This window comes from Bubalus bubalis, chromosome 15 (genome assembly GCF_019923935.1).
Source record: "Bubalus bubalis isolate 160015118507 breed Murrah chromosome 15, NDDB_SH_1, whole genome shotgun sequence".
NCBI lineage: Eukaryota > Metazoa > Chordata > Mammalia > Artiodactyla > Bovidae > Bubalus > Bubalus bubalis.
Window position 1 is genome coordinate 44,033,845 of NC_059171.1, and position 18,869 is coordinate 44,052,713.

The following is an 18,869-nucleotide window of genomic DNA, read 5'->3' on the forward strand; positions in this document are numbered from 1 at the left end:
AGATTCAATGCAATCCCTATCAAGCTACCAACAGCATTCTTCACAGAGCTAGAACAAATAATTTCACAATTTGTATGGAAATACAAAAAACCTCAAATAGCCAAAGCGATCTTGAGAAAGAAGAATGGAACTGGAGGAATCAACCTACCTGACTTCAGGCTCTACTACAAAACCACAGTTATCAAGACAGTATGGTACTGGCACAAAGACAGAAATATAGATCAATGGAACAAAATAGAAAGCCCAGAGATAAGTCCACGCACATATGGACACCTTATCTTTGACAAAGGAGGCAAGAATATACAATGGATTAAAGACAATCTCTTTAACAAGTGGTGCTGGGAAATCTGGTCAACCACTTGTAAAAGAATGAAACTAGAACACTTTCTAACACCATACACAAAAATAAACTCAAAATGGATTCAAGATCTCAACGTAAGACCAGAAACTATAAAACTCCTAGAGGAGAACATAGGCAAAACACTCTCTGACATACATCACAGCAGGATCCTCTATGACCCACCTCCCAGAATATTGGAAATAAAAGCAAAAATAAACAAATGGGACCTAATTAACCTTAAAAGCTTCTGCACATCAAAGAAAACTATTAGCAAGGTGAAAAGGCAGCCTTCAGAATGGGAGAAGATAATAGCAAATGAAGCAACTGACAAACAACTAATCTTAAAAATATACAAGCAACTCCTACAGCTCAACTCCAGAAAAATAAATGACCCAATCAAAAAATGAGCCAAAGAACTAAATAGACATTTCTCCAAAGAAGACATACAGATGGCTAACAAACACATGAAAAGATGCTCAACATCACTCATTATCAGAGAAATGCAAATCAAAACCACTATGAGGTACCATTTCACACAAGTCAGAATGGCTGCGATCCAAAAGTCTACAAGTAATAAATGCTGGAGAGGGTGTGGAGAAAAGGGAACACTCTTACACTGTTGGTGGGAATGCAAACTAGTACAGCCACTATGGAGAACAGTGTGGAGATTCCTTAAAAAACTGGAAATAGAACTGCCTTATGATCCAACAATCCCACTGCTGGGCATACACACTGAGGAAACCAGAAGGGAAAGAGACACGTGTACCCCAATGTTCATCGCAGCACTGTTTATAATAGCCAGGACATGGAAGCAACCTAGATGTCCATCAGCAGATGAATGGATAAGAAAGCAGTGGTACATATACACAATGGAGTATTACTCAGCCATTAAAAAGAATACCTTTGAATCAGTTCTAATGAGGTGGATGAAAGTGGAGCCTATTATACAGAGTGAAGTAAGCCAGAAAGAAAAACACCAATACAGTATACTAACGCATATATATGGAATTTAGAAAGATGGTAACAATAACCCTGTGTACGAGACAGCAAAAGAGACACTGATGTATAGAACAGTCTTATGGACTCTGTGAGAGAGGGAGAGGGTGGGAAGAGTTGGGAGAATGGCATTGAAACATGTAAAATATCATGTATGAAACAAGTTGCCAGTCCAGGTTCGATGCACGATACTGGATGCTTGGGGCTGGTGCACTGGGACGACCCAGAGGGATGGAATGGGGAGGGAGGAGGCAGGAGGGTTCAGGATGGGGAACACATGTATACCTGTGGTGGATTCATTCTGATATTTGGCAAAACTAATACAATTATTTAAAGTTTAAAAATAAAATTTAATTAAATTAAAAAAAATAAATAAAATAAAAAATAAAAAAATAAAATGCCAAAACAAACAAAAAAAAGAAGTCATGTATCTTATCCATGATCAGAAACTGAATAATTATAATCAGAACTGAATTATCTTTTGATGACTCCTACAGCAATATAATAACATTAAGAACTTTTATTACTACTATTATATAAAAGTAAGCTTAGCAGTAATAATTATTTTGCCACAATCATTAAATTTCTAATCTCTAGCAACAAATGACTTTAAAAATATTCATCTTCTCACTCTGCATATGAAACATCACATTCCAATCTTCAGTCTTACTTCTAGGGATGTTAAGTTTTCTGCTTTCACCATTTTTTTTTTTAATGTACAAGTGTAAACTTACTATGGAACTGTGAGGGAAGCTGCCAGTCAATATCCTTCATATCAAAATTACATGCTGGTGTCAGATTCTAAGTAATACAATGGATGGAGGGGCTAGAGGCTTCTCTACAAGCTTTGTCATCTCCAAAGCAAGGCTTCATGCCACAGAATCTAAGGAGTGAAATGAAAGTCAGTCGTGTCAGACTCTTTGCGACCCCATGGATGGTAGCCCACCTGCTCCTCGGTCCATGGGATAAACCAGGCAAGAATACAGAGTGGGTAGCCATTCGCTTCTCCAGCGGATCTTCACTCATCCAGATATGAGTCTCCTGCATTGCAGGAAGATTCTTTACCATCAGAGTCACCAGGGAAGCCCAGAATAAAGCAAACCAAATCAATCCTGGGCAAGACTCCAGCATCGATACAGCCCAGAATCTTAAACTTTCTGGGTGCGGTAATACAGCGCTGACAGCTTTAGATCGTTTGCCCAACTTGAGTGAGCCGCTGTCTTTACCTGTCACGGCTGTTGTAAAAGAAGGTGAAAACCTGAGCCCAGCATCAGCTTGACATAGTATCCTGATTTCCCCCAAATTGAGAGATACTGCAGATTTGCTCAATTATCTCTGGGGGTTGAAAATGGTATTTGCCAATGCATCAGCTACAAGAATAGTCATTTACAAAGTTCTACTGTACAGAAGACTCAATCCCTGATGATAAGAGAAATCAAAATTCAGAAGAAGCATGTGATATTGTGTCTGCCCATCAAAATGTATTTTGAATAAAACTTCAGCACTTAAGTACAAAGGGATTAAAGCAAGTTCTTGAAGACTTGACTTCCACAGAGTTAGGTCTGAAACATAATTCTCTACTTGAGCTCATTCATTATTGAAAAGCATCAGCAACCCTCAATAAATATTTCCCATGCCTATGTTAAATAGGTACAACAAAGCAATAAGTAAGATATATGTTACGGAAGAAAATTGCAATGTCATTATCTAAATCCAGTGGAGACAGACTTCTATTTAAATGTTAACTTTAGCTTTGAAGATAGTTTCCAAATATTGTTAGGTCTGAAAAATTATTATTTAGCCACAAACTATGTAGTAGCCTTGCCCACAGCTATAATGAGTATTATATGCCTCCCCACCCCTACCTCCATTCATCTACCATCTGGATTTTCTGTACTCATTCCCCATATCAATATGTTAACCTAAATAGACAAGAGATCCTGCATCACTATAGGCATTAATAGTTCTAATTTCAGACTGTTTCCCTCTTTATATTTTTCAAAATTGACACATTTTTTTGCTATTCTGATATTTGATCCCCTTGTTTTCCCATCATTCATCCCCTTCTTTTCTTTTTATATTTGTTTTCTATATTTGCTCAATAAATTGCATTTACTTTGTTTCTGGCGTTTCTTTTTTGTACCTTAAATTTTCCATTTTTCCATCTCATTCTCATAGGTTTTTTCTGTGACCCACCTTCTCTAAATTGATCTCTGGATTTTGCATCTAACTGCTTTAGTTACCTAAGACCTTAAGACCCCAGTGAATATCTTGGAAATTCCACTATCTCTAGCTTTTGCCATGTAGATAAAATCCACTGATTTGGAATAACAAGAACACAAGCCTCTGTTCAGAGAGTTCAGCACCAACACTGACCAACCAAACATTGATCCAAAAGTACAGAAAAACTTAATACGTTTTTATTAGTGTTTAGGCTGGTTTCCATTAGCACAGCTCTGCTTTCTTTTATGCTTTGCATATTTGGACCAGCAACTATTTTCATAAGTATACTAGCTGCAGCTTATTAAAATTATATGCAAAAACCTATCACCCATATCTTGGTTTCTAATATTCTCTCCAATAAAAAGAACCAGAAATTCTTGAGGTGTGGGTTGCTTTTAGGGCTTCAGTAAAAAACATAAAAAAGTGAGCCTGGACCATTTGTAGTGCCAGAAAATGAAAAAGAAAATCTAAATTTAATGGTGCTATGTCAAAGGGACACAGAACCTAGCTAAAAGAGTTCCCAGTGGCCAATAAGAAATAGCTGAGCAAAAAATAAAATAAGTAGTATTGGATTATAATCCAAAATGTAAAATAAGTATCCATGAGTTCATTGTTGCTGTTCAGTCACTAAAGTTTTGTCCAACTCTATGATCCCATGAACTGCAGCATGCCTCTGCTTCTCTGTATGTTGCTATCTCCCGGAGTTTGCTCAAACTCATGTTCATTGAGTTGGTGATGCTATCCAACCAGCTCATCCTCTGTCACCCGCTTCTCTTGCCCTCAATCTTTCCCAGCATCAGGGTCTTTTCCAGTGAGTCAGCTCTTCACATCAGATGAGTCCGTAAAAGATGATTAATTAATAAATAAATGAGGAAAGACAAGTCTTCTATACATGAGAATCCCAAATAATTTATGTACATACTCTGCCCTCAAGGAGGAGGAGAATAACTCTCTGCTATTTAGGTATTAGCTCTGACTTCCTACCAAAGAGTACAGTATGGAAAGGGGAGACAGAGGAACTTTACAATGGAGAAAACTGACACACACTTCCTCAGCCAGGATCAACATCATTATCAACAGTGATGCTGTACTGTTATTAGCATATACTCGACATGATGTGATGAAATAGGACTTTACCTTTATTGTCTTCTTCCATATATATATATATATATATATATATATATATAATTCTAGTCTCATTCTGAAAAAAAAAAAATCAGACAAATTCCAGTAGAAGGCCATTCTAAACAAACAAAACCTGAACAGTACTCCTCAAAACCATCAAGGTCACCAAAAGGAAGGAAAATCTCAGATATTGTCACAGCCAAGGAGAACCCAGGAATCCAAGAAGACATGATAAATAAATATAATGTCCTGTATGGCATCTTGGAAGAGAAAAGGGATGTTAGGTAAAAACTAAGGAAGTCTGAATAAGGTATAGATTTTAGGTAACAGTCATGTCAATATTGATGCATTTATTATAATATACGTACTATATCAACACAGAGTTTAAATATAGGGGAAACTCTGAGAGAGATGTATGACTGATGCTGTACTGTCTTCCAGATTTTTCTCTCATTCTAAACCTAATATAAACTTAAATCTAGAAAATAAATTCTGTTTACAAATTGTTGCTCTACCAATGAGGAATGAAGAGAATAAGAAGATTTTTAGGAGTCGTCACTGGGAGACAATTCAGAGCAGAAAAGACGCATCTGCAACATAGGATGAATCCCAGAGATGTCCCAGGAGTATGGGGCTAGTTTCCAGAGGGCCTGTACTTTGACAAAAAAGAGGTTAATGCCTGCCCTTTCCCATGGGAAGGCTGCATCAGGGCTGGCCTTCTGTCTACAGCACTCCCATGTCCTGCTTCACAGCTCAGCATTACCTTCACATTCTCAGAGCAGCTTTTGCAGACCTTCACATGAGGTTAGATCTCCCAGTATTGCTCCTCAGCACCTTCTACCTCTCTTTCACAGCATATTTTTAAAGGAATTGTTTAATACCCTTTCTCATGAGGCTGTAAACTCCATCAAGGCAGCTAGTACAGAGTTCGGTAAACACTAAACACTTAACACACTTCTGTGTTCATTGATAGATTAATAAGGTGAATTTAAAGGGAAGTCATGCCCATGTGGAAGATGAATGGCCTAGGGATAATCCCAGATTTAGATGTGTGAGGCACAGAAATTTCAAAATACTGAAAATCTCCATTTGGTTTGATCAACCAACCATGTGCTTTGTTTAGGATATGACATTTGTAGTGAAGAACACTTGCAAAAAATTGTGGTAACCAGTCTTGGCTGGTCAGGAAAGTATTTGGACTTCAACAACGGAACAACTGGAATCTATGAAATTTTATAATAATAAAAATAATAGTGGCTATCACTTATTTAATAGTTTATAGTGGGCACTGTGTTAAGCACTTTGAAAGTTATTTTGTTTAATCTTCACAAAAACCCTGTGATGGTAATAGCTAGAAAATATTCAGCACTTGCTCTCTTTTAAGCACTTTATACATATTAGCTCATTCAATCATCCCCAAGATTCTATGAGATCAGCATTATTATAATTGCTATGTAATAGTGGATGATACCAAATTACATAAAAGTATAATGACTAACCCAAAGTAACAGAAAGCCACAGAGCGTGGACTTAAAAACAGAAGAGAAAGAAAGGGAATCTTGTTTCTTAATCAGTTTCCTATGTTGCCTTACTGTTCACTGCTAGACTAACTTTTATTTTCTGAATTTTTCAGATTAAAAGAAAAGCAAACTGAATCTCAGGGATACTCTTATTTGCAACAAATCACATCAGAAGTAACACCAACCCAAACTCCAGGCCCTGTCTGTCGGGTTCTTAATCATGTACTTCATAATATCTTGACATTATAGTTTTTTGCAACACAAGATATCCACATACTTACCATATATTGTGTAAGTCATTCATTCTGCTGCATACTCTAAATTTACCTCATTCAAGTTTAGATCAGTGTCTCCTACTTAAGAGTCCTAAATAGGGTCAATACACCTTACTGAACAATAAGCTTTACCTTATTCATATCCATTGGACCCTTCAAAGAATAAGTTAATAGTTTTCTTAGTCTTCTCCTTTCAGGACTTGTGTTTCACTAGTACTAATTGCCATTGTATTTATCCCTTTCATCCTTTGTATTTACCAGAGCCTGGATTACTCTGGTGGTTCTAGTTTGTCCTATAAGAAAATGAAGTAGGTCAGACAGAGAAGAAGTGTCATATGACTTCCCTTATATGCAGAAATTAAAAGAAGTGGTACAAATGAACTTAAAGGACAGAAAGAGACTCAGAGACTTAGAAAATGAATTTATGGTCACCAGCAGAGAAGGAATAGTTAGGGACTTTAGGATGGTCATGTACACCCTGCTGTGTTTAATATGGGTAACCAACAAGAACCTATTGTATAGCACATGGAACTCTGCTCAATGTTATGTGGTAGCTTGGATGAGAGCAGAGTTTGGGGAAGAACGGATACATGTATATGTATGGGTGGGTCCCTTCACTATTCACCTCAAACTATAAAGTGAAGTGAAGTGAAGTGAAAGTCACTCAGTCAAGTCTGACTCTTTGCAACCCCATGAACTATACAGTCCATGACACATTGTTAATTGGCTATATCCCAATACAAAATAAAAAGTTCAAAAAAAGTAAAAAGGGGAAAAAAATGAGAATGATATAGAATCATATGCTATATTCAAATCACCCATGATATATGGCTTTGATAAAAGGACAACCTTACAGTCAGTGTTATTTCCCATACATTTTCAGTGATTCATTTTAGACCCACCAGTGGCTAAATGTCTCAGAAAAAAAAATTTTTTTCTGTCCCATAAAACCTTTCACTTATACTAATACTAGGCAGTCTTGTATAGGCTCATTTTTCTTCAAACTTCTAGAGTGAAAGAGGAATTTCTGTTTATTTTAGTATTATTCATAGTGTCTAGTACCATGCCTGGTATGCTGTAGGTGTTCAATGAATGTCTACTTTATGAAAGATGTTTAAAGATTACTGAGAAGAGAGTCCTTCCTCTTATTGATGGATGGCTCCATGGTATACACTCGAGTGACCTCCATGTTCCTTTCCTTAGCTTGACTGAAGTGACTTAGCATAGCATAGCATAGCAGTGGGTAAATGTCCAGCATCAGCTGTATGTATGCCATATAACCCCTTCCTTTTGGATTTCCTTCCCATTCAGGTCACCACAGAGCATGAAGTAGAGTTCCCTGTGCCACACAGTATGCTCTCATTAGTTATCTATTTTATACATAGTATCAATTATACTATTTATGATTATTGAGTTGAATAAACTGTTGCCTCAAATGATTTGCTAATGCTTTTTTTGTGCAATCCATTATCACAAAATATACATGATATTCAATTTAACAAACATTTGACAAAAGAAAAGAAAATAGATAATCCCACTTTCCTTCTCATCTCTATCATTTGGTATATAACATTAGAGAAAATAATTAGCCTCTCTGAGTCTCAGTCCCTTCACCTTTAAAATGAAGAGAATAAGATTAGTCACTTTACAGAATCACTGTGAGGACTGTGTAAGATAATCAATATGAATTACTTAGCACTGTGTCTGGCACATAAGTTCTCAATAAGTGTTTCTTAAATTATTTTAATACTAGGTATTAAGCAATATAAAGATATCACAATTAGAAACTATAGATAGGTAGATCTACATTGGTTGTTTATAATATAAATTGGAAGGACTGATGCTGAAGCTGATGCTCCAATACTTTGGCCACCTGATGTGAAGAGCCAACTCATTGGAAAAGACTGTAATGCTGGGAAAGATTGAAAGCAGGAGGAGAAGGAGGAGGAGAAGCAACAGAGGATGAGTGAGATTGCTGGATGGCATCACTGACTCAATGGACATGAGTTTGAGCAAAATGAAGGACAAAATGAGATAGTGAAGGACAGGGAAGCCTGGCCTTCTGCAGTCCATGGGGTTGCAAAGAGTCAAACACAAGTGAGTGACCGAACAACAAAAATAATATACACATGGATCTAATGACAGTGATTCTGTTGATGATGGCACGGGAAACTCACAGGTCTAGGAAAATGAGAGGAAGACTGCACCATGAAAGAGCAAATAAGAATTCCTATACAAGATCATTTATTGGCATGGAGAGTTAATGTCTGCATCCTGAAAGGGCTTCCAAAGTCAGGTCATGCCCGTAGGAGACCTCTGAATTCCTCTCCTCTCTTGCACACTAAACCTTCCCCTTGGCCTCCTCCGCCTTGGCTTCCAGGCCTACTGCATACGATACGAATTCTCTTTTAGAATGGTGTGGGCTTGTTTGTTCAGGCTTAATTCTTAGGTAAGAAATTCCAAATATGCTTCACTTTTCAAGCAATCTGTAGACACTGGAATAATAGAAAGGACTGTGTTGTTCAGCCAAAGAATAGCTTTTTCTTTTGCTTTTATCCATCAAAGAATGAATACCATCTGAGCTGAACTGAAATGCCTGAGTCACTGTTAAGTCACACATTCCAGCATTTTTCCAGGACCATGAAGGAAGACATGAATGCTGACTTAGAAAAAGCAAGAAGAAATTAAGTTCAGTTCAGTTCAGTCGCTCAGTCTTGTCCGACTCTTTGTGACCCCATGAATTGCAGCACGCCAGGCCTCCCTGTCCATCACCAACTCACGGAGTTCACTCAAACTCTTGTCCATCAAGTCGGAGATGCCATCCAGCAATCTCATCCTCTGTTGTCCCCTTTTCCTCTTGCCCCCAATCCCTCCCAGCGTCAGAGTCTTTTCCAATGAGTTAACTCTTCGCATGAGGTGGCCAAAGTACTGGAGTTTCAGCTTTAGCATCATTTCTGTCAAAGAACACCCAGGACTGATCTCCTTTAGAATGGACTGGTTGGATCTCCTTGCAGTCCAAGGGGCTCTCAAGAGTCTTATCCAACATCACAGTTCAAAAGCATCAATTCTGCAGTGCTCAGTTTTCTTCACAGTCCAACTCTCACATCCATACGTGACTACTAGAAAAACCATAACCTTGACTAGACGGACCTTTGTTGGCAAAGTAATGTGTCTGCTTTTGAATATGCTATCTAGGTTGGTCATAACTTTCCTTCCAAGGAGTAAGCGTCTTTTAATTTCATGGTTTCAATCACCATCTGCAGTGATTTTGGAGCCCAGAAAAATAAAGTCTGACACTGTTTCCACTCTTTCCCCATCTATTTGCCATGAAGTGATGGGACCAGGTGCCATGATCTTAGTTTTCTGGATGTTGAGCTTTAAGCCAACTTTTTTACTCTCCTCTTTCACTTTCATCAAGAGGCTTTTTAGTTCCTCTTCACTTTCTGCCCTAAGAGTGGTGTCATCTGCATATCTGAGGTTATTGATATTTCTCCCGGCAATCTTGATTCCAGCTTGTGCTTCTTCCAGCCCAGCATTTCTCATGATGTACTCTGCATATAAGTTAAATAAGCAGGGTGACAACATACAGCCTTGACGCACTCCTTTTCCTATTTGGAACCAGTCTGTTTTTCCATGTCCAGTTCTAACTGTTGCTTCCTGACCTGCATATAGGTTTCTCAAGAGGCAGGTCAGGTGGTCTGGTGTTCCTATCTGTTTCAGAATTTTCCACAATTTGTTGTGATCCACACAGTCAAAGGCTTTGACATTGTCAATAAAGCAGAAATAGATGTTTTTCTGGAACTCTCTTGCTTTTTTGATGATCCAGCGGATGTTGGCAATTTGATCTTTGGTTCCTCTGCCTTTTCTAAAACCAGCTTGAACATCAGGAAGTTCACGGTTCACGTATTGCTGAAGCCTGGCTTGGAGAAGTTTGAGCATTACTTTACTAGCGTGTGAGATGAGTGCAATTGTGCAGTAGTTTGAGCATTGTATGGCGTTGACTTTCTTTGGGATTGGAATGAAAACTGACCTTTTCTGGCCACTGCTGAGTTTTCCAAGTTTGCTGGCATATTGAGTGCAGCACTTTCACAGCATCATCTTTCAGGATTTGAAATAGCTCAACTGGAATTCCATCACCTCCACTAGCTTTGTTCATAGTGATGCTTTCTAAGGCCCACTTGACTTCACATTCCAGGATGTCTGGCTCTAAGTGAGTGATCACACCATCGTGATTATCTTGGTTGTGAAGATCTTTTTTGTACAGTTCTTCTGTGTATTCTTGCCACCTCTTCTTAGTATCTTCTGCTTCTGTTAGGTCCATACCATTTCTGTCCTTTATCAAGCCCATCTTTGCATGAAATGTTCCCTTGGTATCTCTTATTTTCTTGAAGACATCTCTAGTCTTTCCCATTCTGTTGGTTTTCCTCTATTTCTTTGCATTGATCACTGAGGAAGGCTTTCTTATCTCCTCTTGCTATTCTTTGGTACTCTGCATTCAGATGCTTATATCTTTCTTTTTCTCTTTTGCTTTCTGCTTCTCTTAATTAGATGCTATTAAAAATATGGAAACATTTTAATGCTTCTTCTGCAATTTCATGTTGTTGTTAAGCATGGACATGACTGCTTAGGTAGATCTTTGCCATGTTTATAGAACATTTATTTCTATGGCATAAGTATGCAATATAGAATTACACATTTAAAAATTAAAATATGAGAAAACTATAATGATGTGAACAATGATATTTTTGAGTCAAAAGTTTCAGGGGTTTTAATTTTTATTTTGTATTTTTCCAAATTGTCAACAACCATGTATTGAATGCAAATACTATGCTACTTTGACTGTTTCTTTCTGTCACTTTGACTTTTGTTCAAAAGAAAAACTAAATGAGAAATTGTGAAAGAAATGACAAAAATTAGTCATGCCCAGAGGGGAAGAAAAAATTCAAAATTTAGGCTTTATTGAGGATGGCAAATACATTAATGCCATCTCTAAAATGTGTATAAAGGTAAACTAAATTTCTTGGTAATTGAGCTGAAATAAGTGCAGGCTAGTGCTAAATAAATGGAAAAGAAGTGTTCTGGGGTAAAAAGAAACGTTTTCAAGGAAGAGAAAGTATCTGTGTTTTGTAGGTTGCTCTCCCCATTGGTTTTCTATATGCAAGGGAGACATACGAGGAACATTTTATTAAACCGAAATTTTTCTAGCAAGGAAACTACATTTTCTTCGGAGAGATAACTTGATAGGTGCAAGGATATACTTTGAAGAGACTGTTATGTACCACAGTCTCCATTAAACTGAAGACAAAGGGAAGAAGTGAAAAGGAGCACAGAAATAGATATGGTAGAAGTCTTCTGGCCTGCAATCTGACACTGAAACTTCAATTACCAGTGATAGTAATAGTAATAGTGTTATTACTATCACTGAAGTGACATGCGCAGTCACTTCAGTCATGTCCAACTCTGCGACCTCAAGTACTGTACCCACCAGGACTACATGGGAGTCTCCAGGCAAGAATTCTGGAATGGGTTGCCATCCCCTCCTCCAGGGGATCTTCCTGACCCAGCGCCCCCTGCATCTCCTGCCTTGCAGGTGGATTCTTTACCGCTGAGCCATCAGGAATCCCATGTGCCAGGCTTCATACTAAGTCCACTATGTATGTTAAATCATTTAATTCTCCTAGCTACTATAGACTATTGGATTCACAAACCCTTGTTCTGAGGGGTTAGTATTTTGAATTTTTTGTGTGGATGCAGGTACCTGGACACAGAAATAAATATGGGGAAAGAAGCCTGGTGACCACAGAAAACCAGGAGAGATCCCTGAAATGTTACACATTTGGGATTAGTTGGATCTAAAAGAGAAAGGAGGTTCAAACTGATACGAGGGATGCACTTATTTGAAAAAAAAATCCTGGCTAGAGAATAACCAAAGGAGAAATTTTGCCCAGTTTTCCTACTAGGAGAGACAAAGGGGTCTGCTGAAAAGAATATTGGCTTTGGAATCAGGCAAACATGCATTCCAGTATTTACTCTGTCCTCCACTGAGTGTGTGACCTTGGGCAAATCACTTAAGTTCTTTAAACATCAGTTTACCTACATGTGGGTCTGGCTTTGTGTGCATACTCTCTGGGTAATCACAGAGGACCTGTGTTTCAAAGGACCCCTCCCTTGGTTTGATGCTCTACTATCATCATCTTGAAATTTTTAATAATTTTGAACAAAGGTTTGCACATTTTCTGTTCGCATCAGCCATGCAAGTTTTGTAGACATCCTGACTATCTACAAAATGAGAATGGTAATCCAGCCTCACTGATCAGCATGAAATGACCTGTACTTAAGACCCATCAAGGAACCTGGCATACAGAACTCAGAGTTACTATTTTAAATTTAAGCCACAGAACAACAAAGACCAATATACTTGTAGGCCCCAGGTTATACTTTGTCAGAAAAACTGATGGGAGGAGAGAGAAAAGAAGAAAAAGACCATGATTATGGTTGCTCAGCTGAACACTTCTGTTCAGTTACAGAAATGAGGATATTCCTCTAGGTACTCAGATCATATAACCAGAACATTCCATAAATAAAATATTACAGTATTGCAGAGATTTATTTTCTGAACCACAAACTCTATACCAGGAGAATTTTGTGAATGATAATTACATAAATCCTACTCCTACTCAAGGTTATGGAAACATAGTATCCAAAATCATACTTGTTAATGGGGCCTTGAGAACTGAAGAAGCATTAGGTAAGTCAACTCAATTCAAATCACTTAATTCATCAAATCTACTTTTAAATTTTAATAGATATTGAGTCTCTGTAATCTACAGCCATACCACCCTGAACACACTCAATCTCATCTGAGTCTCAGTATTCTGGAGAAATGCATAGTGAATGGAGATGAAAAGAAAATAAGTCATGAATATGATAACTTTAAAAAAATGGGTGGGAACCTAGAGAGAACTTTGTGTGTCCTGACTTTACACTGTCTAGAGAGCTAAAAACACTTACTTTCAGCAATGTAACTAGTTAGGGACAGGTTAGAAACTAGGATCCACATCTCCTTTTTGCCAACCCAGCTCTCTTTGGCGAGTCTTAGCAGGTCATCCAATGTAGTACAAAATGACCTTGGGCAAAAGAGAGAGGCAATCACTCCACTGTGCATTATTCAATGGTATGCTCTAAAGAACTCACACTCAGAAGGTTACAAGAGTTCCCAAAGTCTGATGCAATTTGCCATTCCCTGGTGGCTCAGCTGGTAAAGAATCCTCCTGCAATGTGGAAGACCTGGGTTCAATCCCTGGGTGGGGAGGATCCCCTGGAGAAGGGAATGGCTATCCACTTCAGTATTCTGGCCTGGAGAATTCCATGGACTGTATAGTCCATGGGGTCGCAAAGAGTCAGACACGACTGAGTGACTTTCACTTCACTTCACTCACTGTATGTGAATACCAATCCTTTGAGAAATAAACCTTCACTCATTTTAACAAATAAGTTCTATAACGGAACAAAAATGTTGTAGGAAAAAAGTGCAGCTTTATTTTCACAAGGGTTTGAATTGGTCACATCCTATTTTATTGGAGATGGAATATAATATATTGACTAAATCTAGGACTTGAGGTGGTAAGGCTGAGGTTGGGGAAACCTATCCACTCACCTCTTGGTAACTCTACTTGTTTTTCTGTAAATTAGTGACAAAAATATAACAATAACTGAAAGCAAAAAATGATATTCTCTATGTAAAGTATTTAACTTAATACCTAAATACCTAATACCTTGAACCTAGTACCTAAAGAACTTAACCTAATGCCCCACAGTAAGCTCTCAATAAATGGAAAAACATATAGTATTATCTTTATTACTCTCACCAATAATGGCAGCCGTGAGAGTAATTGAAGTATCATAGTTCTGGAGAGTCCTGGTGAACAGAAAACCATCCAGAGATTTAACTCCATGTGGGTAGTTAAGATAACTCAAGCTATGTAAACAAATAACTCCCTATACTACAAGGAATAACCAGGTATTATGACCATTAAACTTAAATAATTCATTGTGTTCAAGTTTCTCTCTGCAGTTTATTTTACCCTCCTGTCTGAATCTGAAACATGATTAACCATTGTAGATTTAATGGATTTTTAAAGACATTTTCCTTTAAAAATGTCTTCTACAATGTAAATATAAATGCAGCCAATGGCAGTTTGAAAAATTCTGTACTGTTTGGGTAGCTGAGAATACTATCAATGTCTCACCAATTTTAATATTTAACTCAAAATTCAGGAATCATGAGGGTATACTGGGATGTTTGTAAAAGGGCTGAAATTCATTCAATGTTTTCATACTGTAATTTTCTAAATTGCAAGATCATGAAAATGAGTGAAGTTTAGATAATAGTAGAGTATAAAATTCTCTTTCTTAATTTTAATAACTTTACTCTGGTTAAGAAATATATTCTAAATTATTTAAGGGCAACAGTCATCACCCCTGCAACTGACTCCAAAAGAGATCAGGAAAAAAAAAAAAGTGTACTCACAGAGAACAAGGTATAAAGCAGATTAACAAGGTAAAATGTTGACATGGGAAATTTAAGTGAAGGGAACATAGACTCTTTGTATTCTTCTTACAGTTTTTCTTTAAGTCTGATGTAAGGTTTAAATAAAAACTTAAACAAACAAAGAGGATTTGCACCAATAGTCTAGGTAGAATGTTACCAAGTAGACAAAGGGAAAAGAACTCAATGGAAGTAAAAGCATATATCAGGGTCCAGGAGCATTTAGAAATATAAGTAGTGCAGAAGTCCTTGCATAGTGGATCCGTGAAAGTTAAGATCAGAAAGAGAAAAACCCTAGGGTGGTGTTGTCTCATGGGAAGCTAGTTTAGGATGATATAAGCTAAGGAGTGAGAGAAGACGTTTTAGAAATATCACACTAGCAGAAGTTGAACCATTCAGGATGGAAGTCAGGAAAGTCAGTAATTAGCAAAATAGTGTAAAGGATGAATATTAGGCTCTGAATTAGTGTAGTAGTCTTATGAATAAAATAGCAAATATCATAAAATGTAGTAGTTGAAAGCACAGGCTCTGGTTTCAAATCCCAGTTTTTGCATTTCCTAGCTCTGTCATTTATGGTAAGTTATTTGTCCTCCCTGAGCTTTGGTTTTTCTCATCCACAAGATGACAAAATAGTAGATACTTCACAGAGGTATTAGGATTAACAAAAGGGATAAACAAATATAAAATACTTAAGACAATTAAGAGTCACATACAAAGCACTCATAAATTAAAAGGATGCACATAGATATGTTATCATAGGCATTATCAAGATCCACTGACTAATTAGTTGGGTTTCCATTCTGGGAGAATGGCAGTACCATTCTCCTGATAGTGCCATTTCTCAACATGTATTTTATAGGCTATTTAGCATCCTAGCCTCTACCCACTAGATACCAGTAGCTGACCTCCAGTTATGAGAATCAAAATGTATCCAGATACTCTCAAATATCCCCTGGGGGAAAAGTCACCCCTTGTGAATGAGAACCAGTGACCTAGAGGATGAGTAAAGGAGGAGATGGGGCAAATTTGGCATAAGACCCAAGGAACAGGATCTTCCACTGAGATCAGCGTGTATAGTGTTGAGCTAGAGAAGTATTACTACCCAGAACATTCCTCCCATCTAAGCTACCCAGAATGACTCTCCTAAATAGTGCAGGGGTTAGGTGAATAACAGTCTTCCACTAGGAAACTGCAGCTATGGACAAAAAGGGTGCTTTCCTAAGTTGCCGTAGAAGGAACATGTTTTAAAGGATGTTCAAATATACAGAAAATGAAGAAGGCAAAATGTATACAAATAAACGCAGGCATGGAAAAAGAATGGTAGGGTATACAATGACATTTTAATTGTTATTGCTGGGTAATTTTTATTTTTTCACTACAGTATTCAGGATTCATTCAATAAAATAAGGAGGAAAATCTACAAGAGATGTCATTTATAAGCTGCAAGAGAAATGGAACTTTAAGCTATTGGACCATGTTTCACACAGTGAAGTGAAATATAATTTCTTATGTTTCAGAATATCACGTACTTACAAGGGGTAGAGTCAGAATTGCATTTTAATGAACCTTAAGCCCCCAAAAGTTGACTCTCCGACCCATGACTGTTTCATTTGGAAAGATGGATTTAGTATAAAGCTTTGCTGCTTTATTTGTAATAGATTTAATTAACTGAAAAGTTTTATATAAAAATCAGTAGGCCCTAGTTATAGACGTATCAGTGTTTATGACACGGTCCCTATCTTGTTATTTATTCTTAGTGGTGTCACTATGGGGATCTTATACCAGATTGTCTAAACATTTGACAAATTTCTCAAAAGGTTGGGCTGACATTTCTCAGTATTTTGGAGAAAGATGAATAACCTTTCCTTTCTTTCCCAAAGGAACTAGAGAGCTAAAAGTCAGAACCTATTTTAAAAGAGACTGAACTACAAAGTAAAAATAACCCTAACCCTGCCTAAGCAAGTACTGGTTAATGGTAATAAAAACTAAGAGTTCTTAAATATTTGTATCAGTTCTTTCTCTAAATGTTCTAACATTCTTACTGAAGAATGGGACTGTTGATCAGATCTAGTTTAAAAGTTTTAAGACTGCTCATCAGTAGTTATTTGACTTTGGGCAACTGATTTATTGTCCCCAAGTCTCACTTGCCCTATCTGTAATAAAGGGACAAAATTGTTTCCCATGATTAGGTTAGGACTTCCCTCGTGGCTCAGACGGTAAAGCGTCTGCCTACAACACGGGAGACCTGGGTTTGATCCCTGGGTCTGGAAGATCCCCTGGAGAAGGAAATGGCAACCCTCTCCAGTACTCTTGCCTGGAAAATCCCATTGACAGAGGAACCTGGTAGGTTAGAGTTCAGTTCAGTTCAGTCACTCAGTTGTGTCCGACTCTTTGCAACCCTATGAACCGCAGCAAGCCAGGCCTCCCTGTCCATCACCAACTCCCAGAGTTTACCCAAACTCATTTCCATTGAGGCAGTGATGCCATCTAACCATCTCATCCTCTGTCATCCCCTTCTCCTCCTGCCCTCAATCTTTCCCAGCATTAGGGTCTTTTCAAATGAGTCAGCTCTTTGCATCAGGTGGCCAAAGTGTTGGAGTTTTCAGCTTCAAACATCAGTCCTTCCAATGAACACCCAGGACTGATCTCCTTTATGATGGACTGTTGGATCTCCTTGCAGTCCAAGGGACTCTCAAGAGTCTTCTCCAACACCACAGTTCAAAAGCATCAGTTATTCTGCACTCAGCTTTCTTCATAGTCCAACTCTCACATCCATACATGACTACTGGAAAAACCATAGCCTTGACTAGATGGACATTTGTTGACAAAGTAATGTCTCTGCTTTTTAATATGCTGTCTAAGTTGGTCATACCTTTCCTTCCCTGGAGCAAGCATCTTTTAATTTCATGGCAATCACCAGGCTACAGTTCATAGGGTCGCAAAGAGTCAGACACAACTGAGTGACTTCACATTCTCCCACCCATGATTAGGTTATTATGTGGATTAAATGAGATAACTCATGTAAAGAACTCATGCTGTGCTGCACTCAGTCGCTATGTTGTGTCCAATTTTTTGTGACCCCATGGACTGTAACCCACCAGCCTCCTCTGTCCATGGAATTCTCCAGGAAAGAATACTGGAGTGAGTTACCATACCTTCCTTCAGGGGATCTTTGCAACGCAGGGATCAAAGGCAGGTCTCCCGTGTTGCAGGTGGATTCTTTACCATCTGAGCCACCAGGGAAGCCCAAGAATACTAGTTGGAAGCCTAGCCCTTCTTTAGGAGGTTTTCCCAACCAAGGAATGGAGCTGGGGTCACCTTCATTGGTAGGCAGATTCTTTACCAGCTGAGGTGCCAGGGAAACCCAAAGGTCTCAGATCAGATCAGATCAGATCAGTCGCTCAGTCATGTCCGACTCTTTGCGACCCCATGAATCACAGCACACCAGGCCTCCATGTCCATCACCAACTCCTGGAGTTCACTCAGACTCACATCCATCGAGTCAGTGATGCCATCCAGCCATCTCATCCTCTGTCGTCCCTTTCTCCTCCTGCCCCCAATCCCCCCCAGCATCAGAGTCTTTTCCAATGAGTCAACTCTTCGCATGAGGTGGCCAAAGTACTAGAGTTTCAGCTTTAGCATCATTCCTTCCAAAGAAATCCCAGGGCTGATCTCCTTCAGAATGGACTGGTTGGATCTCCTTGCAGTGCAAGGGACTCTCAAGACTCTTCTCCAACACCACAGTTCAAAAGCATCAATTCTTCGCCACTCAGCCTTCTTCACAGTCCAACTCTCACATCCATACATGACCACAGGAAAAACCATAGCCTTGACTAGATGGA